The sequence below is a fragment of the Eptatretus burgeri genome, chromosome 5 (genome assembly GCF_056783735.1).
Source record: "Eptatretus burgeri isolate ZD-2024b chromosome 5, Ebu_testis_v1, whole genome shotgun sequence".
NCBI lineage: Eukaryota > Metazoa > Chordata > Myxini > Myxiniformes > Myxinidae > Eptatretus > Eptatretus burgeri.
Genome location: NC_140965.1, coordinates 111,257,505 through 111,284,895, shown reverse-complemented (window position 1 = coordinate 111,284,895; position 27,391 = coordinate 111,257,505). Strand labels below are relative to the sequence as shown.

At 42.7% G+C, this 27,391-nt stretch overlaps 1 long non-coding RNA gene and 1 pseudogene across 1 annotated transcript; both read left to right on the top strand.

Annotated features, from left to right (window-relative positions):
- Positions 1–442: 442 nt before the first annotated feature.
- Positions 443–1,162, top strand: LOC147027162 (uncharacterized; annotated as a pseudogene).
- An 8,181-nt stretch (positions 1,163–9,343) lies between these two features.
- LOC147027161 (uncharacterized) lies at positions 9,344–26,672 on the top strand. Its single transcript, XR_015058711.1, has 4 exons — positions 9,344–9,500; positions 10,104–10,258; positions 17,126–17,221; positions 23,331–26,672. It is a non-coding gene; the product is annotated as an uncharacterized LOC147027161 (long non-coding RNA).
- Positions 26,673–27,391: the final 719 nt, after the last annotated feature.

Sequence of the window (27,391 nt, the reverse complement as noted above, 5' to 3'; positions counted from 1 at the left end):
CTGTTTCACAGCACCACTTGGTTGTCTGCGACATAAAGGTGAAAGGTACGAGGAGAGCTCAGCTGGTGATGTACCAATGTGGATGAAGGTGTGGAGGTTGAAAGAGGTGACAGTGAAGGAGGCATTAGGAAAGAGGTTGAGTATGGTCGAGGATGATGTGGTTTAGCTTGAAAGTGGTTGTATGTCAATCAAAGATAATTAATTCATCTGTTGGGAGTCGTTGGTGAGGTATGTGGATGGACAAAAGGACCACTAAGGCACCCGGAAACATGGTGGTGGGGTGATGAAGTTGGAAAGAGGATTGAAGCGAAGAGGAAGAAGTTCAAGGAGTGGCAGAAGGTGAAGGTTAAGGTGGCAGAAGAGGCAGCCTATGAAAGTTATCAGGTAGCCAAGAAGGCTGCAAAGAAAGAGGTAGAAAAAGCTGAAGGAGGCACATCGGAAAATGCTCAGAGAGCGTTTGGATTCAGAAGTGGGTCAGATAGCAGTATTTGGGATTGCAAAGCAGATAGCGAGAGAGAGAGGTGCGATATGACGGGGGTGAGTTGTTTGAAGGATGAAGTGGAACAAATCGTTGTGGACTCAGATGGAACTAAAGGAAGATGGAAGAGATATATGGAAAGGCTGTTGAATGTAGAGAATGAATCCGATGGCAACATAAAGAGCAACCCAAATTTAGGACCGGCAGAGAAGATAACTGAGAAGGAAGTTGAGGAAGCTATAAGAACAATGAAGAGTAGAAAAGCAGGAGGACCGACGGGAGTTGTGAGAGATATGTTGAAGGCAGCGGGAAGTTGGGGTGTGAAGAGAATGACAGAGATCTGTAATCTGGTGGTGAAGGAAGGCCACATTCCAGTGAATTGGGAACTGAGTACCCTCGTCCCTCTGTACAAGGGGAAAGGTGACCCTCTGGGCTGTGGCTCCTATAGAGCAATAAAGTTATTGGAGCATGGAATGAAGGTATTGGAAAGGGTGTTGGAGAAGAGGATAAGGAAGAAGGTAAAGAGTGACAAAATGCAGTTTGGATTTATGCCAGGAAGAGAATGACGGATGTGATTTTTATTGTAAGGCAGTTACAGGAGAAGTACATGGAGAAGAGGAAGAAGTTGTTTTTTTGGGTTTGTTGATCTGGAGAAAGCATTTGATCGGGTTCCACATGAAGTAATGACATGGGCATTGAGGAAGTTAGGAGTGGAGGAATGGTTGATCAGAGTAGTGATGGCCATGTACGAGAGAGCACGCACAGCTGTAAGGATGAAGGATGGGAACAGTGGTGAGTTTGAAGTGAAGGTGGGAGTGCATCATTGGTCGATACGAAGTCCACCTCTATTTGTAGTTGTGATGGAGGTGCTGGCTCGGAGGGTAAAGGAGGGTTTACCATGGGAGATGCTGTATGCAGATTATCTGGTGTTGATTGCTGAGAGTAGGATGGATTGAAGGAGAAGATGACTAAGTGGGAGGAATGTATGGAGGTAAAAGGTTTGAAGGTGATTGTAAGTGGTACAACATTTGGTGAGGTGGAAATAACTGGGAAGTGGCCGTGTGCTGTGTGCAGGAAGGGTGTCAGAGTGAACTCCATTCGATGCACAACATGCACTGAGTGGGTTAATCGAGAATGTAGTGGTGTGAGGGGGTCATTAACCAGTGTGGTCGCTACATTCAAGTGTTAGGTGCACATCGAGGGAGTTGCAGATGGAGGAATTGTTGAGTTGGATCTTGGAGATGGCGTAAAGTTGGAAGGTGTGAAAACATTTTGCTATCTCGGAGACATGCTGAATGGAAAAGGTGGATAAGACATGGCGATGGTTGCTGGAGTGAGATGTGCATGGAAGAAGTTTCGGGAACTGAGTGGCGTGCTGACAAGGAGGGGAGTGTCGTTGAAGTTGAAGGGAAAGGTGAACACTACATGTGTGAGAAATGCTTTGGTTTATGGGAGTGAGACATGGGTAATGAACGTAGAGCAGCAATGAAGGCTGGAAAGGGTGGAAATGCGGATGGTCCGGTGGATGTGCAGAATATCGTTGAGAGAGAGGAAGACAAATGATGAATTGCAGAAGATGATGGGAATAGAGCCTGTGATGTATGTTTGAAGGAAGAGAAACAGGTTGACATGGTTGGGTCATGTATTGAGGAAGGATGAAAGTGACGAGGTAAAAAGAGTGATGGAAATGAATGTAGAAGGAAGTAGAGGATGGGGATGACCAAGAAAGTCTTGGCTAAATGTGGTGGAAGAAGAAATGCGGGTAAGGGGTTTAACAAGGGGAGATGCAGAAAATAGGGCAAAGTGGAGAAGATTGTCATGGGACCTGCAAGGCCAACCCTGACTCCAGCAGGGAAAATGGCCTTAAAAATGCCTGTTGTTGTTGTTGTTGTTGTTGTGTATCATGCCATACGTGCTGGGTGTGAACAAGTTCGAGTTGCGAACATACCCCGTGGGAGTTCATTCGTACAACTCTCAGGTGAGTGATAACACGGACGACAGAGTTTTGAAATTTGGTAAGATTTTCATCGCATCACAAAAAGGAACCAGAACACCTCACAAGAGTGAGGCTAGTTTCATATCATCATTTGCGACTTCATTTTGCGTTGGGCATCGCCCGGCGCATTTAATATTTTTTTTTATAACAATTTTAAGAAAAGGGCCGTTTTGGGGCCCAAAGGGCCGGAATCGCACTTTGGGCCCAGATAATGCCTGGGGAATGGTCTCTTGAATATACCCGTCAAGTTTGGTTCGGTTCCATCCACTAATAACCAAGAAATAACAATTTTAAGAAAATGAGCCAAAATGGGCCGTTTCTCTGCCCGAAGGGCCGCAATCGCACTTTGGGCTCAGTTAATGCCTGTTGCCTATGTGTCTCGTATAGGCCTGTCGATTTTCATCGAATTCTGTTCAAGAATAATGGAGAAATAGACGTTCACATGAACTGTACACAAGAAAAGAGAGAACGCGAGCGGCGCTCAGACCCCGTGGGGTGGAAGACCCCAGGGGTTCCAAATTACCTGGGTCTCGTGATGAATGGATCTCGTGAAAACCTGTGTGTGGAGGGCTCCTTCATTTCCGTTTGAAAGAAAAATTGAATTTGATTCAATATTTTATGTTTGAAAGAAAATTTGAATTTCATTCATTCTTTTCCTATTGCAAACAGCCGTATTTGTAAGCGTGCCTAAGTTTTATCCACGTGTATCACGACCGCCTGGCAAAGTAACTTGATTCAGTCGGTGGCTGAAAATGGATGAGGTGAAGCATTCATTACATTAGGTCCATTGATGATGAACAACTTCGTCTTTGTCTTGCATTTCTTTTGGTCTTTTCTCCCGGAGAGTGAACCAAGGTTGTTTTAAAGCTGTTTGTTTGGTTTATTAATCTGATGAAATGCAATTCCATAGCATATCTGACTGTCATTGCACTACAGAAAGGTTAAAGACCTTTCAAGTATCTTGAATCATGAACGCTTGAAATTGTTTATGAAAAATACACAATGAATCCTTGTGGTAAATCAATCCTGAAACTGGTGATGAAATCAGTTTGTTTTGGTACTTTTGGCTATCCTCTTCTGTGGGTTTGGGGGTGACGCAACCCCTTTGGGACGATACTTTTACTCTCACTAATTACATGTACTTACACAGTATGTTTCACCTCCGACATCTTCGAAGATGGATGGAGGTTACTGTTTTCACCCCTTTCTGTTTGTTTGTTTGTTTGTTTGTTTGTTTGTTTGTTTGTTTGTTTGTTTGTGAACAGTATTATGGAAAATCTCCTCGACGGATTTCGACGAAACTTGGTGGGGGGGTTAGGTATGGTCCAAGGATCATGCCATTAAATTTTTGACTTGGGCTTTTTTTTGACTCCCACCCCCCCCCAAAAAAAAAAATTGTTCGAAGAAAAAAAATTAACTTTTTTTTTTTGCATTTCTCCATGTTTTAAGTGATTTCCAACCCCCCCCCCAAAAAAAATTGTTACCCCCCCCCAAAAAATGTTAGAGAAATTTTTTTTTTGCATTTCTACATGTTTTAAGTGATTTCCAACCCCCCAAAAAATTGTTACCCCCCAAAAAAAATAGAGAAAATTTTTTTTTTTTTTTGCATTTCTGCATGTTTTAAGTGATTTCCAACCCCCCAAAAAAATTGTTACCCCCCCCCCAAAAAAATTGTTAGAGAAATTTTTTTTTTTTGCATTTCTACATATTTTAAGTGATTTCCAACCCCCCCAAAAAAACTTGTTAGAGAAAAAAAAAATTTACTTTTTTTTCAACAAAATTTCGATTTTTTTTTTTTTGCATTTTAACATGTTTTAAGTGATTTCCACCCCCCCCCCCCAAAAAAAAATTTTGGAGAAAAGAACTACAACTCTGTCAGCAATGTTGACATCATATTTAATGAATAAGATATAAGGTTCACTTGAGTGACCCAGCAGTATTGGCGGCGGAGGTTTTGCACTCTCCCGAGTGCTCCCCCTCTGGTTGAAAATGTTTTAGTCTTACTTATCGCACTAATATCTTTAAAATTTATCACATTCGATATGATTTGAGTTATTACCTCCACAACCGAAGGTGGAAGAGATTATGTTTTCACCAATGACTGTCTATCTGTCTGTTTGCTTGCTTGTCTGTGAGCAGGATATCTCAAAAAGTTATGGACGCAGTTGGACAAAACTTGGTGGACAGCTTGGATGTGTGACAAGGATGAATTGATTCAATTTTGCTGAAGATCTGCAACTGGATCCGAATCCGATATATTTTTTTAATTTTTTGAGTGATTCTTCATCATTGAAAAATGGGACCAAAAACGATATTAAATAAAGCATGATACATCAAAAGTTTTGGACGGATTATGACAAAACATGGTGGATGAGTTGCGTAGGTGAAGAGAACAAATCGATGAGATTTTGGTTCAGGCCCAAACACAGATCCAGTCTATCAGTGGGATCCAAAACGTGAACTGTTCACCCTGGTGGAGGTATGTGCTGTACTAAATGACGTTCTCGTTTTTGTGTCGTGAATATATCCATCTTATTTTGCTGACATCCCAGCAAGTCTGGAACTCGATAAAACGAGCTAGCAATATATGAGGTTCTGAAGCCAGAGGGAAGGCATTAAACCAGATGGAGAGAGGAAAATGGAGATCAGAAGTATGAAGAACAGTGAGAGAATTTTGATCAAAATTGCACGAGATCCCAGCAGTGGCCTCAGATGAGAGATACGCAGCAACAGTTCCCCTATCAGGCTTTGCCCCTTGTTTTTTAAGAGCTTCCGACTCGTTCATCTTCACCTGTAATTAAGCATGCAGCTGCCTGCCGGCCTCCAAGAGTGTAATGGATGTGTTCGGCCACCGCATGAGGACAACCCTAAGTACAGTAATTACCTTACTTGCATCTCTTGTGCTGATGAACCACATTGATGGAGAGCACTTTACTACCAAAGCAGCCTCCTTACAAGACCATGATGAATGGTAACATGAGGAGGAAAATACAGAGATAAAAGGCTGGATGGTGCCTCTGCTGTGTCTGGTGCAGACCCCGACAATGTTTCACCAGTGTGCAGTTTAACGAGCTGCTTTAACCTCCTTTTCAGCCAGAACTTCTTATCGTTAATAATAAATAAGGTGTATGTTTGTTTCACTGGAGGAAAGGAAAAGCATGGGTGATACCGCATTCGAACATGTACCAGTTTGCACGCAGCCATTTTTTGGTCGTGAAAACTCACACCGAGTATGGTTGACTCAACCCTTCCGGCCTTCCTCGATAACTTTTGCCACCACAATATTGTCCTTCATCAAATGTCAACCCACTGGGATATCTGTAAACATCCTGACTCGAGAATCGACAAACTCGATCTTTCTGCCTCCACCAGGGTACCCATCACCAAATCATGAATGTACCATTTCCACCACTTGGGTTAATACATTTTATTCATCTTCTCATCTTCTCTCTGATAATGTCCCGCCAGGCTGAGCACCTTTGCATCAAGTTGATTCGTTTTCCATAAACCATAGAATGTTGCTGTAAAAGTGTCACCACCCTGCTAAAATAGTGGGCCATTGCATGATGTATCCTTTAATCTTATCTGTCCTCATTTCCCCTGGCGACCATACATTGCAAGCAAAGAGTCTCGTCTCCGTGGAGGGAGTTGGCAAGGTGTGATGAATCGGGAAGGCGAGAGCGTGGATACCCATTGTAAAAAGGTGCGTCAATTCCCCATTCATACGTGGAAATAGCCTTAATAATGTCCGATCTGCGAGATCACTTTCTGCATTACAATCTCATCGCAACAAAATTATGCGACGAAATGTTTGAGTATTGTATTGTTTCGTTTTACAGGTACGTTCAAACATGTTCATGTTTTGGTTGAAGAGGACGTTGATCTGTTCACTCCTAAAACCAACAATTTGAGTGGAAGCTGAAGCCAAGTTGTTCCATGGAAACACAACATGTCTATCTCAACTGGATGTGCGAGTTGGTGACGATTCTCGTTAACACATCATTACAGGCAAGGTTACATTTCGAGAAAATGGTTTTAACAATGTATGTGACTATGTACGATGGACCCTAATACAATCTTGTACACATCCTTTTTGACAAAATGGCAATTTTTCAGTTGTTTTATAGGATGTGAGCAGATTTGGTGATCACTACCGAGTCTTCCCAGGATATTTTGACAATGTTCAGTCGGATTTTAGTCTCGAGATACACATAAAGACAAGCAACTTTGGTGCAAGAGGGGGCCATTCCACTCATGTCTGCACAATACCAAAATCAGAAACCATCAACAGTCACACACAAACTACCTACAAGTCCTGCCAATATCCCTGTGCCCCTCTATCTTCAATGCGTCCCCTGTCTATCTATCTATCTAATTGTCCCCTGCCCCTCCGACAAGGTCGGAGATGTGGAGGGGGTGGGGGGGGTTAAAATGAGCTCGACCGACCGAACAACCAACTGATCATCCATCCATGTATTTTTGTGCACACGATTTTTCAAAAACCGTTGAACACTCAAAAGGCGGGGGACCTCGAGTATCAGCTCCTTGTTCCAATTTAGGTCGCTCCCTTTTGTAGGGAGACCCTTCCACACATTAACTACTCTCTGACTGGAAGATCCTTGCCTTATTGCTGTCATCACTCGTATCTTCTTTATCCTCAGGGTGTGGTCCCTGGTTCTATCACTGTATATTCTACTGAAAAACTCTTCTGCACTTATTTTGTCCACACTGTTCATAATCAACATCTCATTGAAATACTCTCATAATCACCTCTTTTCTAATGTATAAAGTTGTGCCCTACTTCAGCCGCTCCTCATAGCTTAGTCCAGCATGGCGAGGAATCAAGTAGCCCCACACTTATTTATTTATTCATATGCAGCCTGTGGATGCTTGGCTGCATCATTTTTTCTGGGGGAATAGCTGTGCCACTGATGGAATGCCCCCTGTTACCAGCAGGCTCATACTCGTTTATGCCTGGTGTTGGCTTAATGGTTAGGGTCGTGGGCTTTGGATACTAGGGTCCTGAGTTCAAATCCTGCTTTGTTGAATTAATACCAGGTGAGGTTAACTCGACCTGTCATCCTTCCAAGGTCGGCAAAATGAGTGCCAGCATGCTGGTATACTGTGTCGGAGTGGCAACCCATCCAGGATTGTACCCAATACCCAAGGAGACTGCTTTGGCAGCACCGATGCTCTGCACAGAGTATGGTCCCAATCTCCACTCTCTCCTGGTGTTGGCTTAATGATCCCGGTGGTAGGCTTGGGACCCCAGGATCCTGAGTTCAAATTCTACTCTGCTGTTGAATTAATACCAGGTGGGGTTTACTCTGCCTGTCATCCTCCTGAGGTAGGCAAAATGAATGCCAGCTTGCTGTCATCGTGTGTTGGAGTGGCGACCCATCCAGGATTGTGCCAAAAAGGTCAGGAGACTGCTTCGGCAGCACCAACGCTCTGCAAGGACTATGGTCCCAATGGATGGATGGTACTCATTTATTCGACCTCGGAAGGATGACAGGCTGAGTCAACCTGCCTGTTGTTAATTCAGTGTGACAACAGGGGCTTGAACTCGAGATCCTAAGATCTTAAGCCAGCCATCTTTACCGTGAAAGCCAATACAAGGTGTCGCCCTTCGATGAACTCTCTTGATGGCAACTGTGTCCTTCCTCAGATGTGATGACCAAAACTGTGCACAATATTCTGTATGAGGCCACACAGTGTTACCATCAGCACACACACACACAATCAGGCTGCCCCCACCAAACCTAATGTGTCATGGCACAATTCTAGAAACCATGAGACTGATAAGATAGCCGACATGTATAATACACACTTCCTTCGAAACTGTATAGTCTCAGTTCAAAACTCAGCCGAGCTATGAACTGTTATCCTGGTGTTTCACAGGCAGGGCAAGGCCCCAATGTGGGTCCCGCCCCTCGGAATGAGGTTAAACGAGCAGGACCTCCCATCTGCAGCATTAGTTGGTGAGCATTAAAGATCCCACGGTGTCCTTCACAAAGACTAAGCGAGCCGTTACCGGCACCCCAGACAAATTGCAAATCCTTTCCCTAATCTGCAAGGGGCACTGCAGAAGCAGCGCAGCTGTTCTCCAAGCAAATGATGCTCCCTGCAGCCTTGTGCTGCATATTAAAGAGCAAGAAGATGATCACTTTCTGAACTCTAAAATCCATACTTTATTTCACAGTTTAAAAGTTGTTGATTCATGTTTTTGGGGTTTTTGTGTGAGTATGGACACACTTATGTATCATGGCTGTGGGACCAATCATCCACCAATGTGGGACCGACCGGTGCTGCTCGTGATGTTTGCTCATCTGTGAGATTAAACCGAGCATGTCTGTTTGTATGAATATTCATTTCGCTCTTTCTTCCATCTTTGATTAAAAAAAAATAAAAAAAATTGCTTAAAATTCAATTTATGTTCAGAACTGCTGACTTCAGATGATTCAGCATTTTATTTGAATCTACAATTAGTTTTATTACCAACAGAACCATGAACAAACAAAAGTAATTTACGTTTCGGTGTCATTATCTTTCTTCTTTCCACCATGTGTCATAATACAGATTGATAATTATCTTTGAAATTTGAATTTTAAAAAGCCTCACAATTAAACAGCTGTCATCATCATTCAAAGCAACTGGCCAAGAGAAAGCTCCCCAGGGAAAGTGGAATCATCACGGCGATAAGAATATGGCAATAATATTGAGGATTGAAGCACACCATCGCCAAAAATGGTTAAAGCCCTTTATCTTGTTTCCGAAATCCCGCTGACGGCTCAAATCCCAGCGGTGACACTTCAACGGCTTCCAAAACGCTCACAACAAATGCGCGACTGTTTGGAGGCGTGCCGGAGCCCAACTCCGAGCTCGTATGAAAAGAGAGATCTTTGCATTCTACTGGGGTAGTGCCATCATCGTTCATCTTTGCTCCGCTCCTGGCAGATGTAAGATCTCTGCACAGTTACGGCGACATCACACAATCCCATGAGGGATTCCTTTCATGTGTTTCTTGTGAGTAGATTTCTGGCAGCTATCCGCAAGATGGCTACTTTACCATGTAGTGCCATTATACGTAGCGCTGTGTTGAGTTTGCGCTCAGCCAATATGGTAAATAATAGGTATTGTGATGGTTCTTTGATCATTTGACAAGTTGTACCAAATGTTTGTGCTCAAGAAAGTGCACAATAACACTAACCACAAGGAATATCTCCCAACCTTTCATTGAGCAAACAACCTAGACCTCCACGACCCTCGTATAATAAGCTGCCGCTCCGCCTGATGGTGCCTTCGGTGAGGGATAAGTGTACTGTTCAGGTATAGTGGTTTAATGTTTTTTCTTGAAAGAGTGATGTATTTTGTTGCCTTCACCTTTTCAAAGCAAAATGATATTTTGCAAGTGCAATTAAGATACCTGCTTTTGTATGCCAGGAGAAATCAAGGTAGAATTTTTTTTTTACTTGGCATCAAACTCGTCAGGATGATGGCTTGATAGGACGTGAGATGGCTGGAATCATGATGCTCGAATATTCAACCAGCAACTCGATGAAGTTATTTTCATATTTCATTGCAGGCATTTCAGTTAAAAGTGTTTTAATTACAAGAATGTTTTTGAAGAGAGCAGTGCCTCATTCAGAGGGGTGGCAGCAGCAAGGATGCTGATCAGGATCTCAATGGAGTTGAGACATTAACGGATGAGAGTATACAATGATGTGCTATGGATTTTGAAATGACTCGAAACTCGAAAATCGATCCTCAAGACCCCACTCCAGGTGTGATCCCTTGTATTTTTTTATTTTGTGTACAAGATAAAGGCTCCTTGACGAGTAAGATGATGTGGGTTATTAACTGAAAGTGGGAGAGCAGATGATTATTTCTATTCACTTCGTATTCAGGCCCGCAGGAGAGCTGAGAGGTGCACATACTCATGGCTACGCTGTCCAGTCTGTTCGAATCCCGACCCAGCTATAAACTGTCGTCCTGGTGTCTTGCATGCAGGGCTGGCCTCTGTGTGTATGGCGTCCTTCGGATGGACGTTAAACTTGGCATCCATTTGCTGTCATTCACTAATAAATATCCTACAGTCCTTCGGGAAGAGTGGATGAGCTATTACCAACCAGCATGCTAAATTTGAAATTCCTGCACACTCAGCCAAGTATCCTGCATCTTGAGTGGCGAACCATCCAGGATTGTAACCGTTGCCAAAGAGAACGCTTTGGCAGAACGGCCGCTCTGTATCGAGTGTGGTATACATGAATGGATGAATTTAGTATGCCCGAGATGTGTGCACCAAATTGCCAAGGTTAATCTCATTTGGCTATGTGCAGTAACCTTTCACAATCCAGTAAACTCTATTGTCTAACCCATGTCAAGATTCCATGACATGATTTGCTGAATTGCATGATCCAACCTGTGACTGCCTATGAGGTTACTCAGGTGGGAATTTTACTAACAGGATGGAACTCAACTTCAATATATATATATATATATATATATATATATATATATATATATATATATATATATATATATATATATATATATATATATATATATATATATCTTCCATATATTACGAAAACTCTCATCTTGTATGTATGTATGTTCCCAAAATACAGCCAAAATGGTACACAATAGCACAAAAAGTTTAGGGCCACCTTACTCATCATTCTCTTACAGCAATGCCAACCCTCCCGATTTCATCGGGAGGCTTCCGAAAATTCACCCAAACTCCCGCCCTTACGATCACTATCCTTATCCTCCCGAAATTTTGATATTTTTGCACTGTTCACTAATCAGAATGTACTAGTATGAGAATTGAATGAAAAGCATCGTCTGCTACGTATAGCATGTGGTAACTCCATAACGTTCGCTGCTACCAAATTGTACGTAAAAAATTGCAAATTCAAATGAGGAGCAGCGAAACATTGGGTCTGGATCTCGCTTATGCGATCATGCACTGAGATTTAGTGCATGCGGTATGTGTGCAATACAGTGCATGCGGTATGTATGCACAGTGTATATGCATGCGATACGCTCACTGCATGCAGCTGGGCCCGTACCAGCCCGGCGGTCGCGACCACCGTGCGGTGTTTAACAGCCGCTAGAGTTCTACGAGTCGCGCTGCAGCTGTGGAACATCGACTTCGAAGTTACCGATGCTTCAAACCCTCGATGTTGATTACGAAATGGCAGAAAAGAAGCTTACGAAGACCAAGAAATGGTCTCAGAAGTACAAGACCGAATACAGTCTCCAATACCCGTGTATTCGAAAGTCTGAAAGAGGAATTCATCATGCGTATTGTACAGTATGCAGCGTTGATATTTCAGTTGAGCACGGAGGTCGCGATGATATTCGGAAGCACGTTGGAAGCAAACGGCACACGGACATTGCAAAGGAGAGATCTTCGAGCACGAGTACCGGTACACTTCTGAATTATTTCACCAAACAAGGGACAAGCGAGGAAGAGGATGTTACCTGAGCGGAACTTCTCTTTAGTGGATTTATTGTGGAACATAACTTGCCCATATCAGTCTCAGATCATGCTGGACCTCTATTTCAAAAGATGTTTCCAGATTCAAAAGTTGCTTCAAAGTATGGATGTGCAAGAACAAAAACTTGCAAGATGTGCAAGATGTGCAAGAACAAAAAAAAAAAAAAAAAAAAAAAAAAAAAACAAGAACAAAAAGCAAGAAAAAAAAAAAAAAAAAAAAAAAAAAGAAAAAGAAAAAAGAAAAAAAAAAAAAAACTGGTCAACAATTTTTTACTTTCTGAATGTTGTCTCGATTTCTACAAGTGAATTAGGGTATTCTGGCACTGCTGAATCAGGAAATGGCATCCGTTTCTCTCCATCAGGTCAGGTTTTTGTGTTAAGTTGATTTGAAAAAATCAGATCTTGTGACAAAATCAATTACATTTTTGTGGCATTATCAGCTGATTTTTGTCAACACATATCATCCTAAACATGTTTTTAAGAAAAAAAAATGTTTTGCCAACAACATTTATTGATTACATGATAGAAACATCGATTACTGTCATCTGAATGGTGGGCATTGATAAAGGTAAGTACAAGTAAATTGCATGTTGCGTCACCACTGTTCAAACTTCAGGGCTTGAACTTCCGTTTCTTCGAACTCCTGGAATGTTCAGCGGCAGGGAGGTCTCTCTTCAGATTCCAACAGTAGTCAGCCATCATGACTGCGTCCCAGCGACCCTGATACCTGGTCTCCATCTCCTTCATGTCCTGATGGAATCTCTCCCCCTGCTCGTCACTCATTGAACCCAGGTTCTCAGGAAACCGGTTCATATGTGAAAATAGGTAGTGCATCTTGATGCTCATGTTGCAACCCAGGTTTCTGAAAGCAGTCAGCATGTTGTTGACAAGTTCTGCGTAGTTTCTGCCCTTATTGTTGCCAAGAAAGTTCTTCACTACCAAAACAAATGTCTTCCACGCTTCCAGTTCCACTTCGTTCATTGAGTTTTTGAACTCTGGATCTCTGATGAGCTGACGGATCTGAGAACCATCAAAGATGCCAACTTTCAACTTCTCCATGGTCAATCCTGGAAAAGCCTGGCACAAGTAAGTGAAGCAGTCACCATCTTTGTCCAGAGCCTTGGTGAACTGCTTGATTAAGCCGAGCTTGATGTGCAGCGGTGGGAAGAGTATTCTGTCTCTGTCCACCAGAGGGTCGTTGATGACGTTCCTTTCTTTGCATGGCACCAATTCCTCCCGCACAGGCCAGTCCTTCTTCGTGTAATGCTGAGCACACGGTCCCTACTATCCCACATGCACAGAAAACAAGGGTACTTGGTGAAGCCAGACTTTTGTCCCAACAAAAAGTTCACCATCTTCAGGTCAACACAAATAAACCACTTATGCTGATCATAACCAATTTTCTCCAGCACGTACTTCACCGCTTCATACTTCTCCTTCAGTGTAGTCGAGTGAGCGATGGGTACAGAGGCAAACTGGTTGCCGTTGTGTAGCAGAACACATTTCAGTGATCGCTTGCTGCTGTCAATGAACAGTCTCAATCTTTGGGTTCGTACTGTGGCACTCAAGCTTGAGCAGAAGCGCATGTCATAAATTGGCGCATGTAGGTATTGTACATTCTTCAGAGTTCGTTATTTCAAGAAATACAACTTTTTTGTATCACATTATTACAAAATCTGCCCCATTAACTTTAGTTTTGATCCACGAACTTTATGCTTTGCCTCACCAATTTTTGGAAGATTTTGAGGTTTTATGACTTCAAACTGATCCCTTTTCGACATAATCACCCAGAACTATCGTACCTGAATACTTCTTGTCATTAAAATAATTATTTCCAATTAAAACAATTATTTGACATGACATTTTAGCCCCACCAACTTCTTCTAAAATGCTCCACACATGCGTACATGTGAACAAAAATGTAAAAAACGACATGTGGCCATATCTCAAAAACTTGACCTGATTGAACAAAACTAATGTGAGTTTTGGATTCAGCGCATCAGATTCGTCCTAAATCAGCTTAAAAAATGCAGACAACAAATTTGTTGTTGACCAGTGTAATTGGTGAGTTGTCAAATGTTACTGCTTCATCTATTGCCGATATTGCTAGACTAGCTCCATTTAGCCTAGCTACAGACGGTAGCAATGACAGTGGTGAGGCCCAGCTATATCCTGTCCTGATTTCGTACTATGACAACAGTGCTGGGATTGTGAAGCAAGGTTTGCTAAGTTTGCCTGCGTGCAAACAAGATTCCACTGGAGAAAACATTTTCAAACTGCTTGATCATGAGTTCAGTGACAGGAAAATTCCGTGGGAAAATTGTGTTTCCTTTTGTGCTGATAATGCCTCTGTCATGGTGGGCAAGCACAAAGGTCGCTGCTTATATCCACAAACAAAATCCAGAGTGCTACATCATGGGATGCCCTTGCCATATGATGCACAATACGGCCAAGAAGGCGGCTCAGGCCTTACCCATTGAATTAGATGACTTTCTCATCGATATTTACTACTACTTGGACAAAAGTAGTAAACGCGTCAAAGGAGTGAAAGCACTGCAAGAACTCTGTGATGCCCCGACACACAAGATTCTGAAGCATGTCGCAACAAGGTGGCTGTCCCTTGGTCAGTGCCTAGACAGGCTGATTGAACAGTGGGAGCCACTTCGCCTCTTCTTCAAAGAAGAAGTACGAAGAAAAAATGCAACCAACTGTAGCCAAGACTCTAACAACGAGCAAGAAGGACGGCACTGTATCTACTGCCAGTACTGGCACTGCAGGATCAAGCACTAGTGGAGCAGCATTCACCACTACCACTGCAGTATCTGCTGCAGAAGAAGACAGCAGGGACAGCACCAAAACCAATGCTGAGAGCAGGTAGCATCACCGGCCCTTCATCACGTTCATCTACAAAGCAGATCCCTTCAGAGTCGAGAAAGACTGTGATAGTCCCATCTACAGGCAAAGAAGGACCCAAGTTAAGTTCTGCTTTTGCCAAATCACTTGATAGAAGCTCAGCAAAACCTTCGAATCAGAGGGCTTCTTCCTTGGCTGCACCTACCTCAAGCTCTCTCCTCAAACGTAAAATTGGATCTGGTACTACGAGTCTGACCTCTTCTGCTGGCAGTAAACGCAAGTGTGATCGCCCTGCGGCTAAGTGTACTACGAGTTCTACAACTAAAAGCGCATCTTCCTCAAACACTGTGCAGGAATCTAGAGAAAAACGTGTCAACAGGATGTTCTTGTCTCCACAAACAAAACTCTATTGTTTCTTCCTTCGATATGCTAACAAGCTTTTTGAGAAGGGGAATCTTCTGCTCCAAAGAGACGAACCCTGTATTCATCTCCTGCACGGAGAATTGAATGGTCTTCTGAAAGATATCTTCGTACGGTTTTGAAACCATCGGTGTCATCGGTTGCTCTGGTAAATGTACCCTTCTCTGACAGAAATCATCAGAAGAATGATGAGGACCTCATGATTGGGAACGATGCCAAACTGTATATAAGGGAACAAAGGAGTCTCAAGAAATCCACCTTCACTCTGAGTGAGTCAGACATCCAAGGTTTCTTCAGTGCAGTTCCGCTCATATTATGTGAAAGCCTGCAATTATATCTTCAAAACCTGGCCGCTAGATGATGAATTAGCCAAGCATGCTCAGGTGCTGGATGTTAAGCTACACCAAGAAGTGGGGTTTGACTGTGTGGAGTTTTTTCATCAAGAAATTCCCCTGTCTGTTCAGTGGCGGTGATAGTGACATAGACAGTCTTGAGAGTGAATTCGCTCACTACCAGGCAGACGCCTCCATAGCTGCAATTGCTACTGAGACAGTGAGAGTGGATGAGCAGTGGCATCGGATTTCACAGCTCACAGATCCCTGCACTGGTGCCAAGAAGTATCCTAATTTGAGCAAAGTGATGAAGGGAATCTTGGTCATTCCTCATTCGAACGCATCATGTGAGCGGGCACTCAGTCTTGTACGGAAGAATCATACTGAATTTCGTCCCAATTTGAGTGTCAAAACCCTGGAAGCTCTCTTAATTGAAAAACTAGCTCATAACCACCATTACTACCAGAGAGAATACAGCAAAGACATAATCAGAAGGGCTAAAAGAGCCACACAGCTGTCACTCAGCAAAGCTGCCATGGAAAAAGCAAGCAGCAGTAGTACCAGCCAGTAAGGTAAGAAAAATATTGCTTCTTTTGTGCTTTTTGTAAATCTTTGATTGTCCCCTAACTTACTAATATTAACATACATGTAACATTAAAAAGTGCACAATTTTCCCCTTTTTTTGTTCAAAAAGTGGGAATTCTTAACATGTTAAATGCTCCAAAATAGGGCTCAGAGGGCACTAGAGAGCGTCTAGAACCCCAGAGCTTCCAGGGCCCTAAGGCGGGCCATGGACCCCGACGCAAGGGTCGAGCGCTCCGCGCTCGAGATGTGCACTTCACGCACATTATTTGGTGTCGGTTGAAAATCCTCCCTAATTCTGATTTCCAAAAGTTGGCATCTCTGCTCTTACAGTGTGCAGTATCAAGTTTCGTTCAAATCGGGCAACGAAAAAAATTATTAAAAAATCAATTCCCGATTCAGTCAAGTACTCTTCAGGAGTATTTGATCAATGCAAACAACCTCAGCAGTATAGTTCGCTGGAGCTACCTTTTTTTTTCTTGAAATGATTTTTTTTATAAACCGCTGCCACAACGGGAACCCAACGGGTTCACAGGTCTATATATATATATATATATATATATATATATATATATATATATATATATATATATATATATATATATATATATATATATATATATATATATATATATAGGAGCAGCTGTACGTGCAAGTATGTTTCACCAACTCCTCCGAGAAGATTTGACCAAGGAAGCTGAAACTTTCAGGGATGGATGATGGCACCATGAAGTTGTGCATGTGTAAGTTTCATTTGATTCCATGAAGATTTGAAGAAGAAGAAAAAAATTCACCCTGGTTGGCATGTTCCTCTGGGTGAGGGTGGGGTGGGAGGTTTGTAGAGGGGAGGGTTCAATTGGAATTATCCAAGCTGTATAACCAGCATTTATTTTAGATGCACAGAAGCAGTACACATGTTTTTGTTTCATATACATGATGTGGTTTATTTTTGTTTGCAGGAGCGATCGAAGCAGCGGTCTTTTGCCTCTGCACTATCCAAATAAACAGATGCGTCAGAAGAACGTGTTGCATGCTTGAACAAGATTTTCCGTGAGGTACTCTGCTATGGTATTAATAATCATAAAGATAATAACATACCCCTGCCCCCCTCCCCTGGCAGCCTCTGGAGGGAGTGGGTGCTTCTCGTCATACTAATAGGTTTATTGGTTCGCGGGCGCCAGCAGTGTCCATTATTTTCGTTGTGTCTGTCTGTCTGTCTGTCTGTTTGTGACTCTCTCCAGAGCATAGCTCCGTGACGTTTGATGCGATCTTGATGAAACTTGGACACAAGCTAGATATCATGGTCTAGTTTTGTCTTTTTGTATGAGGGGCTCCCCATGCCTCTTGTGGGCGGAGCCACGCCCACTTGAACTTTTTATTTATTTTTTATCTTTTTTCTCGATTTTTTTGTTTCTCGCAATTTCATTTCCTCGAAGCTGTGCGTTATGTCCATAAGTACAACATATAAAAAAATCCGATTTGATTTTGTCATTTTTGACAGAAGAGATAGGTTTTTACGGTAGGGCTTCCTCAAAAGCTTCCACGAACTCAATTGTACCTATGGTGGCATTGTTCAATAACGGCCGCGAACCATCGTCGCCTCCCAGCTCGTTCATTTACTTATTTATTCGTATGCAGCCTTTGGCTGCTTGGCTGCATCATTTTCTGTGGACACAGCTGTGCTGCTGATGCAGTGTCCTCATTACCAGTAAATTGGTACTCATTTTGCCAACTTTGGAAGAATGACAGGATGAGTCAACCCACCTCGTGTTAATTCAACAGCACCAGATGGGGCCTGAACTCAAGACACTCAGATCTTAAATTAGCCACCTTAACTGTTAAGCCAACATCAAGCTTGTACTAATCGGTAATGCCTTGACATCAGAGTGATGTCGGATTTATTTGAACGGATTTATAAATTCAGTAATACTTCTTCTTCCACATTTCACTGTTAGAAGTTATGCACTGGATGCGTATAAAAGAAAACACTTTAATTGTTTGTTGAGAGGAATAATTTGTTATAACAGCTCACACAATGAACTGCTTTTTTATGTTTTGTATGTCACTCAATTTATGTCTTACAACTTTAACAAGGTATCCATGGTTGTGACCTAAATTGTTTCTCATAAAAAGCATGTGCCGCAAGTGAACCATCTATCCTCCACTTCGTTTATCGCCCTCTTCGATGCCATTGTGCTCACCACTGAAATATGGTGTGAAAATATCCCATATACCCGGGATTGGAAGAGGAATAAATTCGTGATGGTAAACCATCAGGCATTGTGGGGTTCGATCGAGCATTATGATGGCCATGCCACACAGGCGATGAAATGTCTTTCATTTTGCTTCCAAATTGCCCAAGCAGTCCGTCAAATCCAGCAACTTTGTTGCATCATTATCATGCGTGGCGAGTCAAATCCATATCCCTGAACGTGAAGAAGGTGGTTGTGCTGGTACAGAATTTATATTAGATTGCATAGAGGAAATGTCAGCAGGCTGACATGGCATGCGCTGCTATCATAGTCAATCAATAAATGAACTTGTTACATATCACTTTTCATTAAACAAAACTGAAAACATCTGACAAAGAAAGAACAGGAACGAAAAGTAGAAATGAAAAAGAAAATGATATTTAAGGTGAGACTTCTTTCTTGAGGCCCAAATGAATGGATCCATCCAAGCATTGGGACACGACTCTGTGCAGAGCGTCGGTGCTGCAAAAAAACAGTCTCCTGGGCTATTGGGCACAATCCTGGATGGGTTACCACTCTGACACAGGATTCTCGAATGGCTCAATCATCCCAGCATGCTGGTACCCAGTGGTATCCATTTTGCCAACCTTGGAAGGATGACAGGTTGCATCAAACACACCTGGTATTAACTCAACAGCCAAGCAGGATTTGAACTCAGGACCTGAGGATCCCAAGCCTGGCACCCTAACCATGAAGCCAACGCCAGGCATAATGAATGGTAGCTGTGCGAATTTTAAAGGCAATGAGCTCCTAGATTCCCGTCGTTAGGCCGTAAGATTATTGCTTGGTTGTAAGGTGTGGTTGTGCCAGATATTTGGCAAAACCAATTTATGTTTGGCGTTAAAGGTGGTCAACAATATGTAAAGCCTGGTGTTGTCTTAGTGTTTATGGTGGGTGGCTTGGGATCTTAGGGTCCAGAATTCGAGCTTCTGTTCCCCATTGAATTAGCACCAGGTGGGGTTGACTCAGCCTGTCATCCTTCTGAGGTCAGTGAAATGAGTGCCAGTGTACTGGAAACAGGGGCATTGCATCAGCGGCATAGCCAATGATGCTACCTGCAGCTTCCAGTCTCCTCTGATTTGATGCAGGAGTGGATTTCAGCAATATTGTGGAGATAGAAGAAAATTACACATCTTTGAGAAATGGGTCCATAGCAACACTGAGATTTTAAACTATGGAAGCAGAGATCAAGTGATGATCCCCAAATTTTCACTCTCAGGGGTTGAAGGTTTATAAGAACTGACGAGGGGCCAAGGATCACCGGCAATGTTTTGCCGTAGCAGCAATGAGTTTGAAAAAGTTCATTGACACCTTCGTTTTAATTTCAAACACAAGAATTCAGTAAGAATTGTGGAAGAGACCACATCTTCAAGTTCAATGGACAAGTTGATCGGGGTATCATCGGCAAAGGAATGAAGAGCTGGTATTAAAATTTAACGAATTGTACCAAGTGGGTGTAGATGAAGAGAAGAGAAACTGGACCAACAATAGTTTGCTTGGGAATACTGACAGATAGATGAGGTGGGTCTGAGCATTAGCTGATGAAGCTTGCAGTAGATGTAGGATTTGGTAGATTCACGGGATTGAACTTTGAAGAGCAGCTCCAGCAACAACAAAACAGGATTGGAAATGTGGTGTGTAATGGTCAATTGTGTCAAAGCACCCGATAGGTCGAGAATGAGTATTTTGGCTGATTGTTGGTCCACTTTGTACAAAATACATTGTGTGACCTTCAGGAGAGCAGGGAATTTGTAATTGTTCATGATGCCGACGCCAACTCGCCGAGACTCAGTGAATGACACCGTGGGATCTTTAACGTCCACCAACAATCTGTGCTGGCAAATGTATCTCCTGCTTTATGACCATCCAATGGACAACACACACGTTGATACAATACCCTGCATGCAGACGAAGGGTTCAAACCCAAACTAGACCGCTCTGAAGCTCAAAGACGTGTATGCACACCTCTAGACTATCCCTCAGTCATTGTGGAATCTTTGCAAGGAAAGGTTAAATAAAGACCATATGTAACTTTGAAGATGATTTGTGTCCAGTGACAGTTTGATCAATGTTGAAATCGTTATGGCTTGTTTAAATGAGCATGGAACTGGGAACTGTCGAAGATGCAAAGTAGCAATTCATTATCGTTGATATAAATAAATAAAGCTTTATATAATCGTTTCCAGATATTCAATGGAAGCTTGAAATTTCTAATTGGTTTGATGCGAAGGACTTTCCAACATCAGTTCACCAAAAAGAAAACTTCGATGATAAGATACGCAAAAGGCACAAGAAGCTTAATCCTAAGCACTGAACTACATGAAACGAACAGGATCAGCATGGTCATGCAGGTGTGGTACAATCCTATTACCAGTCACAGTTACGGGTTGATCTTGTAAATATGGGGTTACCTATGCCTGCTCTTTTTGAGAAAAATAAATGAGTCTGAGCTCCGATATTTACCTTTGCATGCCATATTAAGCACCGACCGTGATCATTGCTTTCCAGAGTAATTTCATGCACCAGCTGTGTCTATCAACAAGGCCTCTTCCATAATTCCTTTAGGAATGAACAACTTCATTGTAATCAATATAAGCAATAATGTGTAGGTCATTCAATCACTCATGGGCTGAAAGATGACGTCCCACAGGCCCCTTAGTAAATATTTCATTAAGTAATTTTTAAATTGCAGGATACAGGTGGGTTTTTGTGATAAGAGAAAACCTACCACAACCCTCCCGACCACCAGTCATCCCTTTCCCCCTCTAAAATTCTCCATCTGCCCCTTTTTTATTGTTGACAAGCAAATACAACCCATCGCTTCGCTTATTGTGATGTGAAGGGGGGACAAAACAATGGGGGATGTTAAGGCGGGTAATGGGAAGGCATCATGAGGGGAAGGGGAGCCAATGTGAGGGGAAGGGGAGGAATTGTTTGGGGAAGGGGAGCCATTGTGAGGTGAAGGGGAGGTATTGTTAGAGGAAAGGAAGACAGCGTGAGAGGAAGGGAAGGCAGCGTGAGAGGAAGGGAAGACAGCGTGAGGGGAAAGGAAGACAGCGTGAGAGGAAGGGAAGGCAGCGTGAGGGGAAGGGGAGGTATTTTTAGAGGAAGGGAAGGCAGCGTGAGAGGAAGGCAAGGCAGCATGAGAGGAAGGGAAGGCAGCGTGAGGGGAAGGGGAGCCATTGTGAGGGGAAGGGGAGCCATTGTGAGGGGAAGGGGAGGCATTGTTAGAGGAAAGGAGGCAGCGTGAGGGGAAGGGAAGGCAGCGTGAGGGGAAGGGGAGGCAGCGTGAGGGGAAGGAGAGGCAGTGTGCGGGCAAGGAGAGGCAGTGTGAGGGGAAGGAGAGGCAGTGTGAAGAGAAGGTAAAGCAGCATGAGGGGAGGGGAAGGCAGCGTGAGGGGTGGGGAAGGGAAGTCGGCATGAGGGGAGGGGAAGGAAAGGACAATAAAACGTACCCAAACAGCAAAATTTTAGTTTTAACCGCTGGGTTCTACATAAAACCGAACAGGAGCATTTAAAACCCACACTTTATACCTGGAAAAGGTCTGGCTTCATGCATGCGTGCTCGCGAATGCAGCGACCTTTTCACCCCTCTGGTTTGCTCACTCCGAATCTGATTCATACATGCATACACGAATCTGATTCATACACTATGGCGAAGCGGTTTTGAATTCAAAAAACCGTTACTAAACTGGCAGTCATTAACAGCCCTCTCAACAGAGGGGGAGGGATTGGAGAGAGAGGGATAGGGGTGTGAGAGGGAGGAAGATGAGGGGTGTGAGAGAGATGGAAAGGGGTGGGAGAGGGGTGAGAGAGAGAGAGAGAGAGAGAGAGAGAGAGAGAGAGAGAGAGAGAGAGAGAGAGAGAGAGAGAGAGAGAGAGAGAGAGAGAGAGAGAGAGAGAGAGAGAGAGAGAGATAGATATATATGTATATATATATATATATATATATATATATATATATATATATATATATATATATATATATATATATATATATATAGATATATATATAGATATATATATAGATATATATATATATATAGATATAGATATAGATATAGATATATATATATATATATATATATATATATATATATATATATATATATATATATATGGAGATGAGAGAGATGAGAGAGAAGAGAGAGAAGAGAGAGAGAGAGAGAGAGAGAGAGAGAGAGAGAGAGAGAGAGAGAGAGAGAGAGAGAGAGAGAGAGAGAGAGAGAGAGAGAGAGAGAGAGAGAGAGAGAGAGAGAGAGAGAGAGAGAGAGAGAGAGATATATATATATATATATATATATATATATATATATATATATATATATATATATATATATATATATATATATGGAGATGGAGATGGAGATGGAGATAGACCGCCGGTTAGAGAGAGAGAGGTCACAGCGGGTGGGAGAGGGAGAGCGAGGGGTATGAGAGAGGGCGAGGGGTGGAAGGGCGTGTGAGAGAGAGGGTCAGGGGTTGGAGAGAGAGGGCAAGGGGTGTGAGAAAGAGGGTGATGGATGGGAGGGAGAGGTGTGGGAAAGAGAGGGATAGGGGTAGGAGAGGGAGAGAGAGACGGGTGTGAGCGAGAGGGAGACGGATAGAGAGGGAGAGGGTGAAAGAGGGGACAGGAGAGGATTAGGGTGGGGCGGGGGGTTCCAGCAGATGGGATGTCCAGTTTAAATTCCATCCGAGAGACGGCACACACATTGATGAATCACCCTGCCTGTGAAACACTGGGATGATAATTTATAGCTGGGTTGGGATTAATTCCCAGGCTGGACAGCTTAGAGTGAGTATATGTACCTCTCGGTTATCCTGCCATGATGTGTTTCATTGCGTTCTAACAACTGCAAACTTTTTTGTACTCATTGTAATCATCTCATTTATGTTGTCTTCCTCCCTCCAGAAATGTCACCATGGAGAACCGCCATTGAAGCTTGAAGAGGGCTCGAAAAGTGGCTTCGGTGAAGGCCCTGTCACACCTTGACGATTTAGGCAGCGTATGCTGACGTATGAAACATTTGTCTAAAACGCTGTCACACGTCGAATACATATGGATAAGTTTTGTATACGTTAAGAGCACGCTGGCATCCATCGTAGTACGCCGAGCTCGTTGACAAATTTTAACATGCTTGAAATTTTTCGACGTATGCCAGCGTATGATTCACACGTTCCGCATACGCTGGCCATTAGTTGTAGGCACGTTACGCGATCGTTGACACATGTCGACACACGTTACTTGTAAGTTACTCATAAGTCAAAACACGTCAAGGTAATGTTTAGCATACCCGAAACTTATTTCTAACGTATGAGTAACGTGTTGTAGGCACGTTACGCGATCGTTGACACACGTCGACACACGTTACTTGTAAGTTACTCATAAGTTGAAACACGTCGAGGTAATCTTTAACGTCGGTGTTCCAGACTCCATGATTTTTTTTTTGTTTTCTTCGGCATGACGGTGATGTTGACACTTCGATTTCTAGTGCGGTTATAATATAATACAATTAATAGGCTGCCGCTCAACGATTTAAATCATAACCGCACTAGAAATCGAAGTGTCAACATCACCGTCATACCAAAGAAAAAAAAAACCATGGAGTCTGGAACACTGACGGGTTCCTCCTGTGTGAACCCATTTTTATTTACCAATTCCCCGAAACGCTGCCAGTACGCCATTATCCAGTAGCTGTAAGTTAGTAACACGTTCAGTAAGTTCTGTGGTCGTCTGGAAGACGTCAAATACATCAACATACGTCAATGTGTGTTGGAGATACGTTACACATAGGTTCAAAGCACGTTACTCATAGGTTCAAAGCACGTTACTCATAGGTTAGAAATATTTCGGGTATGCTTGACATTACCTCGACGTGTTTCGACTTATGAGTAACTTACAAGTAACATGTGTCGACGTGTGTCAACGATCGCGTAACGTGTCTACAACTTATGGCCAGCGTATGCGGGACATGTGCGTCATACGCTGGCATACGTCGAAAAATTTTCAACATGCTGAAAATTTGTCGACGTACTCGGCATACTACGACGTATGCCAGCGTGCTTCAGCATGGTTCAGCATGTTCTTCATGTATACAAAACTTACCCAGACCGTATTCGACGTGTGCCAGCGTATTCGGCAAATTTTTCATACGTCGGCATATGCTGGCTAAAATGTCAAGGTGTGACAGCGGCTTGACACTTCGATGTCTAGTGCGGTTATGATTTGAACCTTAGAGCCGCAGCCTTTTAATACGCTACACCACGTGATCGTTGGCGATATGCTGCCGCACTATGCATAAGTTAGACTATCGTTGGGCATAGGCTGTGAACGCTGACAACACGCTCAGCATTCGTTGATATAAGTTATCTATATGTTATCGAAACGTTCTGTGTACATCACTAATACGTTATGCATGCATCCAACCTGTTATGAATACGTCCAAAACTGGAAAAAAAAACATCAATAGTTCAGTGTACGCCAGTGTTTTACATACATTTTGATACCTTGCCATACGCTGGCTAAAACGTCAAGGTGTGACCGGCTTGACACTTCAATGTCTAGTGCGGTTATGATTTGAACTGTAGAGCCGCAGCCTTTTAATAGGCTCCACCACGTGATCGTCGGCGATATGCTGCCGCACTATGCATAAGTTAGACTAACGTTGGGCATAGGCTGTGAACGCTGACAACACGCTCAGCATTCGTTGATATAAGTTATCTATATGTTATCGAAACATTCTGTGTACATTACTAATATGTTATGCATACATCCAACTCGTTATGAATACGTCCAAAACTGGAAAAAAAACATCAATAGTTCAGTGTACGCAAGCGTTTTACATACATTTTGATACCTTGCCATACGCTGGCTAAAACGTCAAGGTGTGACAGGGCCTTGAAGGAAGCACACCAACAAAATGGTTGATAAGGAATGGCTGGCTTTGCAAGCAATTATCGATCACCTATTGATCATATAAAAACCATGCACACGAATATGCCCAAGCGATGTCTGAATTGGACAAATGAACATGTTTTTTTAGCCTTCGAAGCTCCTGCTGAAGTCAATAAAGTAGTTTAAATTTTGAAATTCTGCTGAGATGAAGAGATTATTGAGGTTATGGCATGTGTAGAAATAAAATAAGCCATGAATGCTGGTGTCTCATTGTCTTTATAAGCATTGCAATGTATCCAGCTCTTCGTCGGTATGTTTATCAGACATTCAATAATATGAATGAGGAAAGTGAAGAAAAAAAGCTTTGTTGTTTAGAAATCATTGCAGCCTGCTCCACATCGAGAAATTGCTGAGCAAGCAAAAAATGGTGCTTAACACTCTTGCGAGTTGGCAGAGGGCTGACCAAGATGGCACGTCACCATCTTCGTACGGCTTATGTTGATCTTTTTTGTGACGAGCACCCCCTAAGTTATCTGCAAAACGGGTGTTTAAATTAATCTAAACACCTAATTTTCACTCTTGCACTACCTTGGAGTTCCCTAATGGACTGACACATACTGATATTTATTAGTATAGACGGGTGGCGGTTGCATTTATTTTATGGGTTGCGGTTGTAATACTAGTTGGAACATCAGTCTGTGAGCGGCATAAATGTCGATGCGACAGTATGATTAGATGGACACACTTGGACACCATGGTCTGTCGTGCTGTTTTAGTGCTGGTCAATCTTTCAGACATTCGACCTTAAACAATGTGGTCAAACGTGCCCTTTATGAGGCAGGGATACCATCTGTCCTGGAACCCCTTGGTGAAAACACCTGCCCAGATGGCTTGACTATTTTCCCATACAAGAATGGGAATAGCTTAACCAGAGATTGCACTTGTGTCGACACTTTCGCCAAATCACATGTTTATAATACAGCCTCAACGGCTGGAGCGGCTGCCACCAATGCGGAAGTTCTGAAACGCAATAAATACACCGGCCTCAGCCAAACTTATTTCTTCGAAGCAATTGCCATTGAAACAATGGGATTGTATGGCCAATTTACGTCCAAGATTATTCGTGATATCGGCAGAAGGCTCATTGCATCTACTGATGATATAAGGCAACTTATATAAGGAAACTGGTCTGGTTCAAGCAGCGACTGAGCTTGGCCATCCAGCGGTGAAACGCCATGAGTGTTCTGACTTTTGTGCGGAAACAAAATCCCTCATTAACACCATTTTAAAGTCTGTTTTTCAGGAGAGTGTGGGGGTTTTACTCACTTATTTTGTTTTAATTTTTAAAATATTTTTAAAAACTGCCATTTACTTGGTTGGAGTTGAAGTTTTTTTTTTTCTAAGTTCTTGAATACTTTTTAAACTTCAATACAATCATAATAAAACTACGTGTATTATGTGAATAATAATAAAAAAGAAATTGGTTTAGCTAATCCAGTCATCTTTTACTTCCATCATTTACAGAGGCTATCCATCAATGACAAATGGCATGCTCTGCTCCACTCATGTTAATCTGGTGGTGATGCACCCAGATGAAATGCACATGCGACAGAAGTGATGGCGAAAATGCTTGTAGGGTATACATCACCGGGCAGCTTCGATGTTTTTGAGGACTGACAAAATTAGTTGTTTTTTGGCATGGACATAGGTGATTGTAGCCCCAGTTATAAACACTCGTTTTAAAATCGAGATTTATACTTGTTCCCTTAACACAAGCCTTAGCATGATTGTGCTTATCAAAAAAAAAAAAATTGTACACATGATGGAGCCTTCATGGAAGAAAACAAAATGGAAAGGGGAAACATGAAGAGCAGAGTCGAAGTGAGAGTGAATTCGTGAAATCAAGGGGAGGGGTAGAAGGTCACATGTGGGTGAACAAGCTCCACACAAGCTGACTTCTGGTTTGGGGTCTGCTGCACATGGACACTTGATTGGCAGTTCCTCCTTCCATTCCATCAAAGCTAAGTTTTCTGGTCCAGGTCTGTCATGTTTTTCTGTTATATTTTCATCCCTGTGTT